General features: G+C 37.4%; 1 pseudogene across 1 annotated transcript in view; it reads left to right on the forward strand.

Moving 5' to 3' along the window:
* Nucleotides 1-16,314, forward strand: part of LOC102859000 — a 221,142-nt pseudogene that overhangs the window by 60,779 nt on the left and 144,049 nt on the right. Inside the window, exon 3 of the transcript XR_439012.1 lies at nucleotides 11,733-11,823. The product of XR_439012.1 is annotated as a serine-rich coiled-coil domain-containing protein 2-like (transcript). The remainder of the gene's footprint in view (nucleotides 1-11,732; nucleotides 11,824-16,314) is intronic.

Consider the following 16,314-nt stretch of genomic DNA (forward strand, 5'->3'; position numbering starts at 1 on the left):
GGTCTTTTCTCTTCCCTCTAGATCCCAGTTGTTAAAAGAGGGAAAAATTTAAACAAATATATAGCAAATAATTTTGAACAATATAATCTTTTAAGTTAAAAACTAGAAATATTGACAATATGATAATTTCCAATCCAGAGATACATGTTCCCATGCATTTCCTATTTTCCGTAAATGGTTTTGGTAAGAAGAATATTGTAAATGTGGATACAGTTCCACTATTCCTCCTCTATGCCATGGTATTGTGTTATTAGCATGAGCAGTTATAAATCCATTGCCTTTCTCCCCTGACTTAAATTTTTTAAAATTTATTATTAATTTCATTAAAAGTTTACAGAGACTTTGGATTTCCATTCATTCATTGTTGCACATTTATTTCCTCCTAACCCTCCTCCCTAGAACACTATCCTCTTGGAAAAGTGAAAGAAAATTTCTTTCATGGTTTTACAAACCCTCCCCCAGGTCCACTCCACCATGTAGCTGTCGCTCTAGAGTCCTGTCATGGCAAAAATACCTAATCACATAACCCTTTTAAACAGTTTTCTTCCTCATCTCTTTCAGTGCAGTATACATTATTGAACCCATCTTTCTCAGTCTCTCCCCAACTCCAAGGTTAGTCCTGTTTTACAACAGTGGCACCATGCAATATTTGTCTTTTTGTGACTGGGATACTTCACTCAACATAGTGTTCTCCAGAGAATACCATTTTGAATAATACTGCATGAGTTCCTTGTTTTTCAATGCAGCATAGTATTCCATTGTGCAAATATACCACAGCTTCTCTATCCATTCATTTGTTGATGGGCACTTAGGTTGTTTGTAACTCCTTGCTATTCTGAACAAAGCTGCAATAAACATGGGTGTGTATGTGTCTGCCTGGATGTCAGTTATGGTCTCTTTGGGGTATATTCCCAGTAGTGCAACTGCTGGATCAAATTGTATCTCTATTTGCAACTTTTTGAGAAAGCGCCATACCGCCTTCCACAGTGGTTGCACCATTTTACACTCCCACCAACAGTGAATAAGGGTTCCAGTTTCTCCACAACCTCGCCAGCATTTCTTGCTTTCTGTTCTGTTAAATCTTGCTATTCTGACTGGTGTGAGGTGATATCTCATAGTTGTTTTAATTTGCATCTCTCTTAGAGCTAGGGATTTTGAACATTTCTTCATGTGCATGTTAGCCATCTGACTGTCATCTTCGGTGAAGTGCCTGTTCATATCCTGTGCCCATTTTTCTATTGGATTATTTACCTTTATCTTGTTGTGGTCCTTGCTTAGTTCTGAGGACTGCTTTCTGGTTGAAGTATAGGTTTCTAATTCAAGGTTAGCCACAATTTGTTGTGATCCACATAATCAAATGCCTTTGTGTAATCATTGAAGCACAGATAGCCATTCCTGTGGTACTCTCTGTTTGCAGCTAAGATCCATCTGACATTGGCTATAATGTCCCTTGTGCCACGGCCTCTCTAAACCCTGCTTGCACATCTTGCAATTCTTTGTCAATGTACTGTTCCAGTAATTTTTGGGTAATCGTCAGTAGAATCTTGCTTGCATATAATATTATTTATATTGTTCAATAATTTCTGCACTCTGTTGGATTACTTATTTTAGAAACCAAATCAATATAGATCTCATCTGGTTAATTGGCCTGTATAGTCGGCCACCGGATTTCTTGGCACAAACTTGGTGAGCATGTCCAGGGGATCATCTGTTTGTGAAAATATGCCAATTGGTATTTCATGAATTTCTGGGGCCTGGTTTTCTGCCACTTTCTTCAAAGCAGTTTGAACTTCCTCATCACCCTTGATCATGTCCTGTTCATTAAATTCTTCTGTGTCAGCTAATTCTTCTGGTACAGTGACTGTGTACTCTTTCTATCTTCCTTTGATATTTTCCCTATCATTCAGCATTCTCCCAACAGCATCTTTAAGTCTAGCAACTCAAGGCTTCAGTTTGTTTGTCAGTTCCTTCAGTCTAAGAAATGCTGAGCTAATTTATTCCTTTGGATTTTCTGATTCCAGTTCTTTGCACATTTCATTATAATACTTTGTTTTTATCTTTCTGAACTGCCGTTTGAAATCTTTTTATCTCCTTAATTTCCTCTCTTTGCTTTGGCTTTTCAGCACTCTAGTGCATATTCTATAGAGACATATTTCTTAAGACATAAGCAGAACACAGATCATTCTACACAACACACTTTGGCCTTCTGTAAGCCAGGTAATTGACTTTTAAATTCTAAAACAGGAAAAAAAAAATCCTTTGTTGTTGTTGTTGGCTGTTTTAGAGAAACCTTCAGTATGGGCCTGAAAATAGTCCTCTAACTCAAAACCATGACTTTAGATTTAGAGCAAAAAAAAAATTATCACCATATCTTAATTGGTGGCAATTTCAGTCCACCTCTGTTGCCATTGAGACTAGAGAAGTTGGGAAAAGATCTTGATTGGGATATGAATGTAATTGCATATTTAAAAGTTTGCAGGGGAAAAATTTGTTTTAGGATTGGCTCTGGTGTTCCTACTGTCAGGCCAGAGCCATTATTGACAGAAATCATTAAAGATTAGCTCAGGAAAGTTTCCTTGTTCTCCAATGCAAGTCCAGAGGCAAGTTTCCCCAGAAGTAGTGGTGGTAGTTGTTAGGCGCCATAGATTGTGCTCCAATTCACGCTGACTCTGTAACAATAGAAGGAAACACCGTCCAGTTTTATGCTTTCTGTATGACCTGCTATGCCTAGTAGTTGCAGCTACTTTGTCAGTCCATCTCTTTGAGATTTTTCTTTTCTTTCAGTGCTGCTCTCCTTTACCAAGTATGATGCCTTTCTCTAGGGACTAGCCTCTCCTAAGAATATATCCAAAGTACGTGCAACAAAGCTCACTGTTCTAATGTCTACGAAACATCCTGGTTGTGTTTCTAAGATAGATTTGTTTGTTCCTTTGGTAGTCTATGATATTTTAATTATTCTTTGTCAGCATCATATTTAAAGGGATAAATTCTTCTTTATTCATCCTTACTCATTTTTCAATTTTAACATGCAGTCCACTTTGAATTATACTCTTTCCCCCCCCGAAATAATTTTTTAATTGAAAAATGGGGCATTATAGCTTATGACTCAACACTTATCAGCATGCTGTCAGGAGAAGCCAGTCCTTGGAAAGAGACATCATGCTGGAAAAGATAGAGGGTATCAAAAGAGTCCTGAGGTAAAGCCTCCTGCTTAGTTACTGATCACAAAGAATTAAAATGGCTACTAAACCCTTATGAAGAATCAAAATGTAGTTGGGGCTCTGCTACAGATCTTAGCGAGGTGACTCAGATTTAAATTCTAGCACAGAAATAAGAAAAACTAAAACCTTTTTGTTGCTATTGACAGTTTTGTGATATATCCGATTTTAAGCATGCCATAAATTAATATGTTGGTGACTGGTATTAAAAATATCATGGGATAAAATTTATGAATGCATTGTACCTTTTCCATAGATTTATTAATTAAAATTACTACTATTTGTGATTGCTCTTTAAGATTGCTAGTCTTTGTATTATTTATAGGGAGCTCTGGTAGTACAGTGATTAGAGCACTCAGCTGCCAACTAAAAGGCCAGCAGTTCAGAGTCACCAGCCATTCTGGGAAAAAGCTGTGGAGTCTGTTTCCATTAAGATTTACAGCCTTGGAAATTCTATAGTGGAACAGTTCAGTTCTGTCCTATAGGGTTCTTTTCTCTTCCTGTAGGAACAGCTGTTCTGTTCTGTTCCAAGTTAGAATGGACTCAGTGACAGTGGGCTTGGGTTTATACCAGTTATTTAGATTATTTTTTTTCCTCTACATCTTTTTATGTAGAGTTATTCTTAACTACTTTTTCTGATTTAACACAGCTGATTCACCGATGGAATTTGATTTGCTACCTTATGTAAAAAGATAAAAGATTCTTTATTCTAAAAAAAAATTCAGATAATTTATTGATATGATAATGTTTTATATTTTATAAAATATATTTGTTTTTATAGAATAAGTTGAATAATATATTATTTTAAAAATCTTGAAACAACTTTTTCTTCATGTTCCTCGTGGTGTGTTGTGTTTTTTTTTTTTTTTTTAAGTCAGGGGTGCTTACCTCCTCTTTCATCTTCACAGTTAGAGGAAAGTTACTCCTTTAACAGTGGCCTAATTTTAATTTTTTTTAAGAGTAAAGAATAACTTCATTTTCTCCTATAAATTAATGTTCCCTTCAGAAAAAGAGAATTTAATTTCTCTGCAATTTCTATTTTTATTGTAATTTTTTTTTAAGATATATTAATGAGAAATCACAAATCCACTATAGGACACTCAAAATGAAAGTTTCTTTGTCCCTTTTACAAAGACATTTTTGGGGCCAAAATGTTTCTCTAAAACTCTTAATATTATAAGCATCTGTAGTTAAAGGTATTTCTTGGGGAAAATAGACAGAACTCTAATGAAATAATTTCTTGAGATGACAAGAGAAATTTATAAAGAACTGAACTATATCTGAAGTCTCTTCTCTAGAACCTTTGTAGGTTATAAATCACAAGGATTACAATCAAGTTTAGTGTCTCTTTTAGCAAAGCACTTGTCTCATGGAGAATTCCATGTAGAAAGTTTGTACAGATACTTGAACAAAATTCATTTGTTCTGTTTTCTTGGACTAGAAACCAGTTCTGTAAAACCTCTTCTGCATAATGTCTACATTGTGATATTGTATAAGTTCCATTACTCCCACCATATCTCGAATGTCCTTTAGGCATCAGCTTGTTTCCCAGGAAGTTTTATAGCAATACAAAATCTGAAATTTCTCTGAATAGGAATTTTTGAGTGTTTTGTTGGAAGTTAGGAAGAACACTGGACTAGTAATTATTGTGGCTGAGTATTAATCTAGAATTACTTAATGTTCACTCACTGTGTTTTTAGAGTCATCTAATTTGGAGTACTGGTAGCATAATGCATAATGTGTGATACTGTTAACTGAAAGTTTAGCAGTTTAAATCCACCTGCTTGAAAAGAATGGACAGTCTACTTCCATAAACATTTACAGCTCAGGAAATCTAAATGGATGTTATCTTTGATTTGAAAGTGACTTAATAGTAGTGAGATTGAATCAACAGCAAGGCTTTGTGCTTGACTGTTAACTTCACCATTGGTTGTTTGAACCACCCAGCTGTGCAATGAAAGAAAAGTTCTGGCACTCTACCTTCAATATTATTACAACCAAAATCACCCTATGAAGTGGTTCTATTCTGTAACAAACATGAGTAGGAATTTGCTAACAACAGCAACAACTATTCTCAATAATTATGAACTACATAAAAGCCTGTTTTGGAGAGCCTATAGTAGCATGGTCAATTAGATAAACTGGGAAATGCATCTCTATCCTGGAAGAACACCATAAAACAAAGAAAAGGAATTCTGGAAAATGATCCTTGCACCTTGAAATTTAGGGGAGATAATTGAAAGCAAAATCACACACAGATTGAGGGATGAAACTGAGGGAAGGCGAAGAGACAAGCAAAGAGACAGGAGAAGCAGTACCATGTATCCAATTTGAGCACCTTTCTGGCCCCTGGGAAGCACTCAGGCTCCCAGTACTTAGCAGCAGTAACTTAGGAGCATCTGGTGTGCATCAAAGAGAAGAAAGGGATGTGTCCTCAACTTTCCCATATTCACTAATTATCAGCAGAAGTAATTGCCATCTGAACAAGGAGAGTTCTCTCAGACCTCTGACTTCAACCCACCTTTATGGTGAGTAGGTTAGTGTCATTTTGGGAAAACTCCAGTAGGCTTACAGTGTGTCAGATCTCTTAGAAAATACTGAATTTACTGTGAAAGATAGCATTTTCCAAGACCTTGAACAAATCATATTGTTATCTACCATGTATTATTCCAGCATAGTGGATTGACATCGCACCCACCTATCCATCATCCCATGGACATTGGAACTCTTGGCCCCCAGCCAACACTACTGAATGGCTTTGCTGGGAAAGACCTGTGCAACATACCCGAATCTGATTACTGAGCCCACACCCATTACTTGACATGTCACATAACATGGCTAGTAATAGCCTAGAATTCTTTGATGATGCCCTTTGAGATCCTGCAGCCACAGGGGCCCATGTAAAAGTTGGCCAAGCCCAACACCAGCTTAGCATTGTAGCACTGTGCTTACTTATGACCCCTTGGCTTAGTGTGATGCTAGTGTTGACTAACCACTTGTAGGCACAATGATTTAAAAAATCACTTATTTACAGAACAATCTTTGATGTAGAGAAATTCAATGAATGAGAAATTCAGTGACTTGTTTGACCTAGTATACCCAGGCATGGTGGTTCAAAGACTCTTCTAGTTGGCAATAAAGAAAGAAAACAGTTTTCCAGCTCCATCTGTGGACCTCTCCCCATGTCACACAGTTGCTGTTTGCTCCATGACCCACCAGATTAGAGTGAGTACACATTTAATCAGAGTAAAGACCAGTGCTTGCTCCACCTGAGTGACATTAGATGGCAACTATCACTGGTGTCCCAGTTATACCAAACCAATGCCAGTACACAAACAGTGAATGGATAGTTGCACAGACACCTCATATGCTATCACATGCCCACCAGAAGAATCAAGATCACCACAGTGTCCCAGAAGCAATGGACAACATAAACTTCAGAAAAACTAAAGATGTGACAGTAGAGGCTGCTGGAACTCCAAGAAATCATTCAGAAGAATGATGGTGAAGGGTTTTCACATGATGAAGATAAAGTAGGAAAAATTAAAGGAATCCATATATATAACTCACGATTGTAAAAAAAAAGATCAATGCAATACAAAATAGATAAAACCAATGGTGGATTGGTCAGAAGCCTTAGTAAAACAGGAAATTGAAATCAAGAGTAGTAAGATTAATATTTTAGAATCTATTAACATTCTAGAAGGACAAAAGAGAAGAATTGTAGAAATGGAACATTGAATCAATGAAACAAAAGACAAAGCCCTCAACATTCATCTGCCAGAAGAAAAAAAAAATCAGAATAAAGAAGGAAGGAAATGAAGAAAGCCTAAGGATTATATGGGATACTGTTAATACAGGTGATTAGAATTCTAGAACAGGAAGAGACCAAAAAAGGCACTGGGAAAGTTGTTGTTGATTTACTTGAAGAAAAGTTTCCAGATATCATGAAAAGTGAGAAAATATATATATATATATTCAGGAGGTTGAATGAACATAAACAGACCTCCCAAAACAAACAAACAAACAAACAAAAAACCCTCCAACATATTTTAATAAGTTTCTCCAAAGACAAAGAATACTTTGTCTTTGAATGTAGCTTGAGAAAAACAGTTACTTACAAAATAAAAACAGTAAGACTAAGCTCCAGTTTCTCAGTAGAATCCATGCAAGCATGGACACAGTGGATGGTTATACAAAACTCTGAAAGTAAAAACCTGCCAACAGAGAATCCTGTACCCGTCAAAATTCTCCATCAAATATGATGGCAAAATTGGGACATTCTCTTAAAAAAAACCCACAAAGGAAGAGAGTCCAGGAAAATAAAACTAGCCTTACAAGAAATGCTAAAGGGAGTTCTTTACATAGAGATAGCAAAGAAGAAAGTAGATGGAGGAAACTAACCAGTAACATCACAAAAAAGAATGCAGCAAAGTGTCAGCAATAAAACCATGCCTTTAGCTAATGCTAGGTGGATCTTGGCAGAAACCAGAGAATACCAGAGGAATGTCTTATCTGTGCTTCATTGACTATGCAAAGGCTTTTGACTTTGTGGATCACAACAAGCTATGGCTGACTCTGAGAAGAATGGGATCCCAGAGCATTTGATTGTGTTTATGTGAAACCTATACTTGGACCAAGAGGCAGTCGTTAGACCAGAACAAGGAGACACTACATGGTTCAAAATCAAGAAGGGGGTCCATCAGGGATATATTTTGTCTCCATACCTTTTCAATCTGTATACAGAACAGATCAACCAAGACTCTGGGCTGTGCGAGGAGGAATGTGGCATCAGGATTGGTGGAAGAATCATCAACAACCTACTTTATGCACATGACACAACCCTGCTTGCTGAAACTGAGGAGGACCTGAAGCGCTTACTGCAGAAGGTCAAGGACTGCAGCCTTCAATACAGATTGAAGGTCAACATCAAGAAAACAAAGATTCTCACCACTGGGCCAATTAACAGCATCAGTATGGAGGTTAAGAGATTGAGATAGTTAACAGTTTTAGTTTGCTTGACTCCACAGTCGACACTCTTGGTACCAGTGCCAGGAAATCAAGAGATGAATTGTATTGAGAAAGTCAGCTGTGAGGGACCTCTCAAGAATACTGAAGAGTATGATGTCAGGCTGGAGACTAAGGTATGCCTGATCTGGGCTATAGTCTTCATAATTACGTGTCATGCATTTGAGAGCTGGACAGTGACTAGGGATGATAGAAAAGAGAATTGATGTCTTTGAGCTGTGATGCTGGAGAAGAGTGTTGAATATACTGTGGACTGCTAGGAGAACAAACATATTTGTCCTGGAGAAGGTGAAGCTGGACTGTTCTTGGAGGCAAAAATTCTGAAGCTTCATCTGACATATTTTGGGCATGTTGCAAGGAGAGTCCTTGGAGAGTGACATCATGTTTGGGAGGCTGGAGGGACGGTGCAGAAGAGGAAGGCCCTCGATGAGATGGATCGATTCTGTGATTGGGGTAGTGGGAGTGAGTGTGTCAGAGATGGCAATGTTGGCACAGGATAGAGCCTGTTGTACATAGGGTCGCTATGAGTCCAAAGCGACTCAAGGGCATATAACAACAACATCAATAATGGCATTGAATGTGAATGAGTTAAAGGTACCAGTTAAGGGGTGGGGGCAAGGCAGCAGAATGTATAAGAAAACAAAGGTTGGCAATATAAGAGAGACACCTGAGACATGAGGATAAAAATCGGCTTAAAAAAAAATTTCAAAGGTGGGGGGAGATCAAACAAATGACATAAAATAATAAAAGGAATAAGAGTGCCAGTATTAATCTCTGATAAAATAGATTTCAAAGTAAAAAGCAGTGCAAGAGGCAAGTAAAGACATAGAATGATTAAAAGTTTAATAGAACAAGAAGACATTGCTGTAATCCATATCTAAGCACCAGACGACAGAGCTGCAAAGTACAGTAACCATACTTAACAGATTTGAAGAAAATTGATAATTCCACAATAAAAGTAGGAGACTTAAGTATACCACTCAGTGAAAGCCAAAACAATTAGAATGAAACTCAGCAAAGGTGCAGAAGAACTAAACACTACAATTAACCAGGTCAACATCATGTGTAGAATACTGCACTTAATAAGGGTCCCTTGCACATACTTCTCCAGTGCACATGGAACATTCTCCAAAAATAGAATATACCTTAGGTCATAAAGCAAGCCTGAATATATTAAAATAATGGAAATACTACAAAGAATTTTATTACTCGACAGTGTGCTGAAATTTGAAAGCAACAAGAAGCATATAAAGGGTGAAAAAACTGTGTACTTGGAAACTAACACCCTGTTTAATCACTGCTGAGTAATTGGAGACATTTGAAAAGAAATGAAAAGTTTCATGAAACAAGAATGAAAATATAACAAACCAAAAATCTTTGAACACTGAGCTCTTACGGTCTAGTGGTAAGAGGCTTCAATCCCAAAAGCGTGTGGTCTGAATCCTCCAGCCTTCTTGCAGACGACCAGGCATGCTCCTCCTTGCTATTCACTGGCTCTGAAAACATGATGGAGGTCCAGCTGTGTGTCAGGTGTGACTTAAGGGCACACAGCGACAACCCAAAGCTAGTTTAACCTGAACTAGTTTAACCTCGAGGCTTGTTGCGTCTATAATTATGTTTATGCGTTTTAAGAACAATAGTGTTTTTGCGCTATACCTTTGTTTAACCATTTTGTTGTTGTTGTTGTTATTGTGAATTTTAATTCTGAACCATGCTCCAATCACCATATACTTACAGGAACATTTTGTGCATTTGTTGGATTATGTGAGGGATAAAATTAGCAGAAAAAAAATTCTAGAAGGCTTTAAACTAAATTTTGGCATGCTAGCCTCCAGAATATTTTTTTAGAAATGTGTTCCTATCTACAGTAGTGGTTAAGTAAACATTGGTATAGTATTCTTTTTAATTATTAATATTTTCTGGACGGTAAGTGTTTTGTGAAATCCTTCTTAATTTTATCAGTGTTAAATAATCATCAAGATTGGGTATAAGTAAGAAGGAAAGATTGATACATGTGAATAACAATTATTCTAGTTATTCTTAGTTTTTAATGGCTCCTAAAAAGAATTCTATGGCTAGAAACCTGACACAGGAAAGAATTCTCCTGTAAAGATACAGATATTTCCTTTATAGGTGTTTTTCATGGACAAAATATCTTAGAATTGTAACCTTGTTATTTATATGTACTAAGGAAAAGATCTTATAATATTTGAGAACTTCTTCGCTTATTAGAAGAATATTCTTGTCCACAAGTGAACTGTAGCTCAAGCTCAATTCCTCAACTCAACTTTAATTTTGCTTGTTCCTGTTCTTTAGACATGAGAACAGTAGCCTTTAAAGCAAAACACTACTTTTCTGAAGAGAAATGGTAGCGAGAAAGGTTTCAGATAAAACCCATCAGGGGCTGTTTCTATCAGTTTGTGTAGTCCACTTCTGTTTTAAAGAAAGAACAAATTGAATCAGCCCAAAGGTGGTGGCAGTAGTGGTCGATAGTAGAGAATTTGTCACCAAAAAGAGATACAGAGTATATATATCATTAAAAGATTGATCTATTATTTTTGTGGCCCAGTTCTAGAGATAACAAAATATAACCACTTAAAGTAAATAGAAACAAATTTGGAGTGGTCTGTCACATTTTTAAAAATACACATATCATCAAGATAAATGGATTCAGTCTCGAGACTTGATGTGTTCCAATTGTTGATTTGGCTATATATTGTAGTTTTTATAAAATAAAAATCTGCAAGGAAGACTAACATGGAGTTGGCTTAAAATTAGTAAATTGAGGATATTTTAAAAATTATTTTTACAGCACAGATATTTGATCATATGGTATTGTTTCAAAATGAATTCATTTTTAAAAAAAATTTTACTGAGATTTTAATGAAAGTTTACTGAGACTTTGGATTTCAATTCATTCATTGTTGCACATTTTCCTCCCTACTCGCCCCCCCCACCCAGTTCACTTTTGTCTTTAAAAAAATTCTTTCACTGTTGCACAGTTTCCTCCATCACCTCTCCCCAGTCCATATTGCTGTGCACCTCATGTTCTGGACTGTTGCCATGCAAATAATACCTAATCATAGATTCCTTTTAAACATTTCTTTCCCTCATCTCTTTCAATGTATGTTATTTATCCCCTTTTCTTAGTTTCCACCCATCCTTCTCATCAGTCCTGTTTTAAAACAGAGGCATTGTGCAGTATTTGTCCTTTTGTGACTGACATATTTCACTCAACATTATGTCCTCCAGGGTCACCCATTTTGTATAATATTTTATGAGAAGTGATGATATATTCACACAGTGGAATACTATGTAGCACTGAAAAACAAGTAACTCAAAACTAATTTTTAAGTAAACCTTTTGAGTCTTGTTAGATGCTGTTGAATTGAATACTATTCAGAGCAAGCTTGTGAACCCTGTTCTATACCAGCCTCATAATTTCGGAGCCTAGGTTATAGTATTTTTTATTGCTTTTGCTCACAGGATATTCTGAATAATCTTGAATCATGTGACCTTGAAGATGATGACCTTATGCTTGATGTGGATCTACCCGAGGACACTCCTATTGAAAATGGTGAGTGAGTCTAACTTGACTACTTATTGTTCCTTGATGTTTTATCAATCTCAATGCATGAATCTTTTTCAGACTGAAAACTCAATTTATTTGAAGTAAAATTATTTTAAAATTCATTTGAAAAGTTATCTGGTTAAAATCTCATTTTGTAGATCTAGGTTTAATTTTATATGCTCTAATGACAGTACCATAAAAACAAGAGCCAGTGATAATGAAGGATGAAGTTCATGCTGCACTGAAGGCATTAGAATAAAATAAGGCTCCAGGCATTGATGGTATACCAATTGATATGTTTCAACTAACAGATACAGCCCTGGATGGGCTCACCAGTTTATACCAGGAAATCTGGAGGACAGCTTTATGAAAGGAGACCCATATTTGTCCTTATTCCTAATAGAAGTGATGCCACAGCATGTGGAAATTATTGCATAATAGCATTAATATATCATACAAGTAATGTATTGTTAAAGATCAAGAAAAAAATGGCTGGAAAAGTCATTGACAGGAAACTACCAGAAGTTTAAGCTGGCTTTATCAGGGATGTCATCGCTGATATCAGGTGGATCCTAGAGGAAAGCAGAAAATACCAGAAGAATGTCTATTTGTGTTTTATTGGCTATGCAAAGGCATTTGACTCTGTGGATCATAACAGATTATGGCTAACACAAGAATAGGAATCACAAAACACTTAATTTTGTTAATATAAAATCTAGAAGAAATCAAAACATTAAGGAGCTGAACAGGAGATTTCAAAAGACTGCACTACAAGACAAAGTAAATTGTTATAATGAAATGTGCAAAGAGCTGGAGTCAGAAAATCAAAGAGGCCAAACGCTCAGCATTTCTTAATCTCAAGGAACTGAAGAGGAAATTTAAGCAAAGAGTTGCAATATTTAAAGACGCTCTGGGCAGAATATTGAATGATCCTGCAGGTATTAAAAGAAGATGGAAACAGTATACAGAGTCATTATACCAAAAAGAATTGGGAGACACAACATATGATCAAGAGCCTATAGTGATGAAGGAAGTAAGTTCAGACTGCTTTGAAAGAATTGGCTAAGAATAAGGCCCCAGGAATTGATAGTATACCAACTGACATATTTCAGCTAATAGATGCTGCCCTAGATGTGCTTACCAAGTTGTGCCAAGAACTCTGGAGAACAGCCACATGGCCAACTGACTAGAAAAGATCTAAATTTGTTTCCATTCCAGAGGAAGGTGATCCCACAGAGTGTGGAAATTATTGAACAGTATCATTAATATCACATGCAAGCAAGATTTTGCTGAAGATTATCCAAAAACGACTGGAACAGCACATCAACAGAGAACCACCAGAAGTGCAGGCTGAATTTAGACGGGGTCGTGGTACTAGGGATATTGTAGTTAATGTTAGATGGATCTTGGCTAAAACCAAGAAGTACCAGAAAAATGTCTTATCTTTGTTTCATTGATTATGCAAAAGCATTTGACTGTGTGGATCATAACAAACTGGCTAACTTTGAGAAGAATGGGAATCCCAGAACACTTGATTGTGCTAATGGGAAACCTGTTCTTGGACCAGGGGGCAGTCGTCAGAACAGAGCAAGAAAACACTGCGTGGTTCAAAATTGGGAAGGGTGTACACCAGGGCTGTATCCTGTCTGCATACTTTTTCAATATTTATGCAGAACAGGTTATCCAGGAGGCTGGGTTCTATGAGGAGAAATGTGGCGTCAGCATTGGAGGAAGAATCATCAACAATCAGTGTTATGCAGATGACACAACCTTGCTTGCTGAAACTGAAGAGGACCTGAAGCACTTACTTTGGAAGGTCAGGGACAGCACTCTTCAGTATGGATTGTGACTCAATATCAAGAAAACAAAGATTCTCACCACTGGGCCGATTGGCAGCGTCATAATGGATGGTGAAGAAATTGATATTGTTCACAGTTTTGGTTTGCTTGGATCCACAGTCAACACTCTTTGCCCTGGCAGCCAGGAAATTAAAAGACATATTGTGATGGGAAAATCTGCAGTTAGAGACCTCTCTAAAGTGCTGAAGTGCAAGTCTGGAGACTAAGGTGTGCCTGATACATGCCATGGTATTTGCAATCACTTGCTATGCATCAGAGAGCTGGACAATGACTAGGGAGTATAGACGAAAAATTGATGTCTTTGAGCTGTTGTGTTGGAGAAGAGTATTGAATATACCATGGACTGCTAGGAAAACGAACAGGTTTGTCCTGGGGAGGGTGAAGCCGGGCTGCTCCTTGGAGGCGAGGATTCTGAAGCTTTCTCTGACATACTTTAGACATGTTGTAAGGAAGGACCAGTTCTTGGAGAGGGAAATCATTCTTGGGGGGGTGGAGGGACAGTGCAGGAGGGGAAAACCTTATATGAGGTGGATTGATTCCATGACTGGGGTAATCAGGGTGGTGTGTCAGAGACAGTGAGATTGGCACAGGACAGAGCAAGGTTTAGGCATTTTGTACATAGGGTCGCTGTGAGTCACAGGCGACTCGACGGCACATAACAAGTACAAGACAGCTTCTGTCTTCCTGGTTTGACCTTTTTACCACTATGGAGCTAGCCCCAGCCCACTGATAATAGAAAGAGAATTGAGACCTTTGAATTGTGATGCTGGAGAAGAGTGTTGAATATACCATGGACTGCCAGAAGAACAAACAGGTTCATCCTATAGAGGATGAAACCAGACTACTCCTTGGAGGCAAGGATTCTGAAGCTTAATCTGCTATGCTTTGGGCGTGTTGCAAGGAGGGACCAGTCCTTGGAGAGGGACATCAGGCTTGGAAGCGTGGAGGGACAGCACAAGACAGGAAGACCATCGATGAGATGAATTGATTCTGTGACTGGGGTAATGAGGGTAGGTGTGTCAGAGACAGTAAAGGTGGCACAGGATAGAGCAGGTTTCAGGGGTATTGTACATAGGGTTGCTATGAATTGCAAGCCACTCGATGGCACCTAATACCATCAACAACACAGCTTAGGCTGTGAGACTCACTCAGCCTGCCCCATATTTCTTTATATTAAGCCTTAGCCTGTTACTCTCATGACCAGTGGTGAAAATGCTGCAGAATGAGTGGAAATCTAAATATACTTTCTTTTAAAATCTTGGCCTGGAACTAGCGCATAATTACAGCTGTAACTATATTCAGTTGGCCAGTACTAGTCATGGTCAACTACTGGGACCACAAAGTATCCTCAGTTCTCTAATGAGAGCCTCTGTAGTCTCATGATGAAGAGCATTAAATTTCTTTCAAAGATAATGAAAAGCTAAGAAAACAAATCCAGTCTACCAAAATGATGAGTATGATTGCACCTTCTTCTCTTCATGTTCTGCCATTGTTTGAGATAATAGAAAAACCAGAGCTGAGCTACAGTGAACTGAGAAAGAAAAAAAGAACAGTTTGTCTTAGTTATCTCTAGCTGGCAAAATGCTACAAATAGATGGTTTTAACAAACAACATTTAATTTTTCACTGTTAAGAGAAGCTGGAAATCTGAATCAGGACCTAGCTCTAGGCAAAGATGCTTTCTCATTGTTAGCACTAGGGGAAGGTCCTTCTTGCCTTTCAGCATTTGTGGACGTAGCATACCTTCAGCCTGTCTGTGGTCTTTGACATCAATCTTCCCTGGGCCCAAAGCTTCTCAGCAGAACGACCTGTTAAGCCCCTGGCTCATCCTTTTTCTTAAGTCTTTCCATTTTGCTTTCTTTGCTCACCTTTTATCTCTTATGAAATAAAAGGTAACCCACTCTGGTAAGCTGGGCCCAGGCATTCTGATCATGCCGAATTAGCTTAAGGAAGTTAGGATTTGCAATGCAATACTTATCATAACATGCAGGATAGTATCAGGTGACAAATGGCAGAAAAAACATCCATTACTGGAAATCATGGCTAACTAATTGGCACACCATTTAGGGGGTAGGCACAGTTGAATCCATGACAGTTCAGTTGATGATATTTTGAGGGGAGGATGGTACATTTTAGAAGCAATAGTTAGTTTCTTGTTTTCACTCAGTATTATTTTAACCACAGATAAGGAGACTTTCCATTAATATAATTGAGTGCTGGTTTCCTGAAAATACTACCAGAAATAACAGGCTGACAATGCAAAACTGAGATTATTGTTTGTTATAGTGGTAAGAACAAAGGCAAGATATTTATGAGGTTTTGAGGTCTGAGTAAAACAGGTTATTTGATTTAGGGACTAAATTAGGATTGTATGACTTCAGGATATGAGAGTTTAGAAATTGTGGGCAATAATAGGTATTTCAGGATAGATCTTTTTGACGATTCCCTTCAATTTGTCATTTTTGGCATAGTCAATTATTTGATTGGTTCAAAATGGCCAGGTACTATTATGTCTCTGCTCACTAATGCTTAGAATGTCAATCTTTATGAGTTCCGTTTCAATTTTGAGAACTTTTCAGTTTTTGTGTATTTTTTTTACCAAATAAATTTGTTTTTATTTACTATTTTATTTCCATAAT

This window comes from Elephantulus edwardii, unplaced genomic scaffold (assembly GCF_000299155.1).
Source record: "Elephantulus edwardii isolate Elephantulus edwardi_28Jun2011 unplaced genomic scaffold, EleEdw1.0 scaffold00305, whole genome shotgun sequence".
Taxonomy (NCBI): domain Eukaryota; kingdom Metazoa; phylum Chordata; class Mammalia; order Macroscelidea; family Macroscelididae; genus Elephantulus; species Elephantulus edwardii.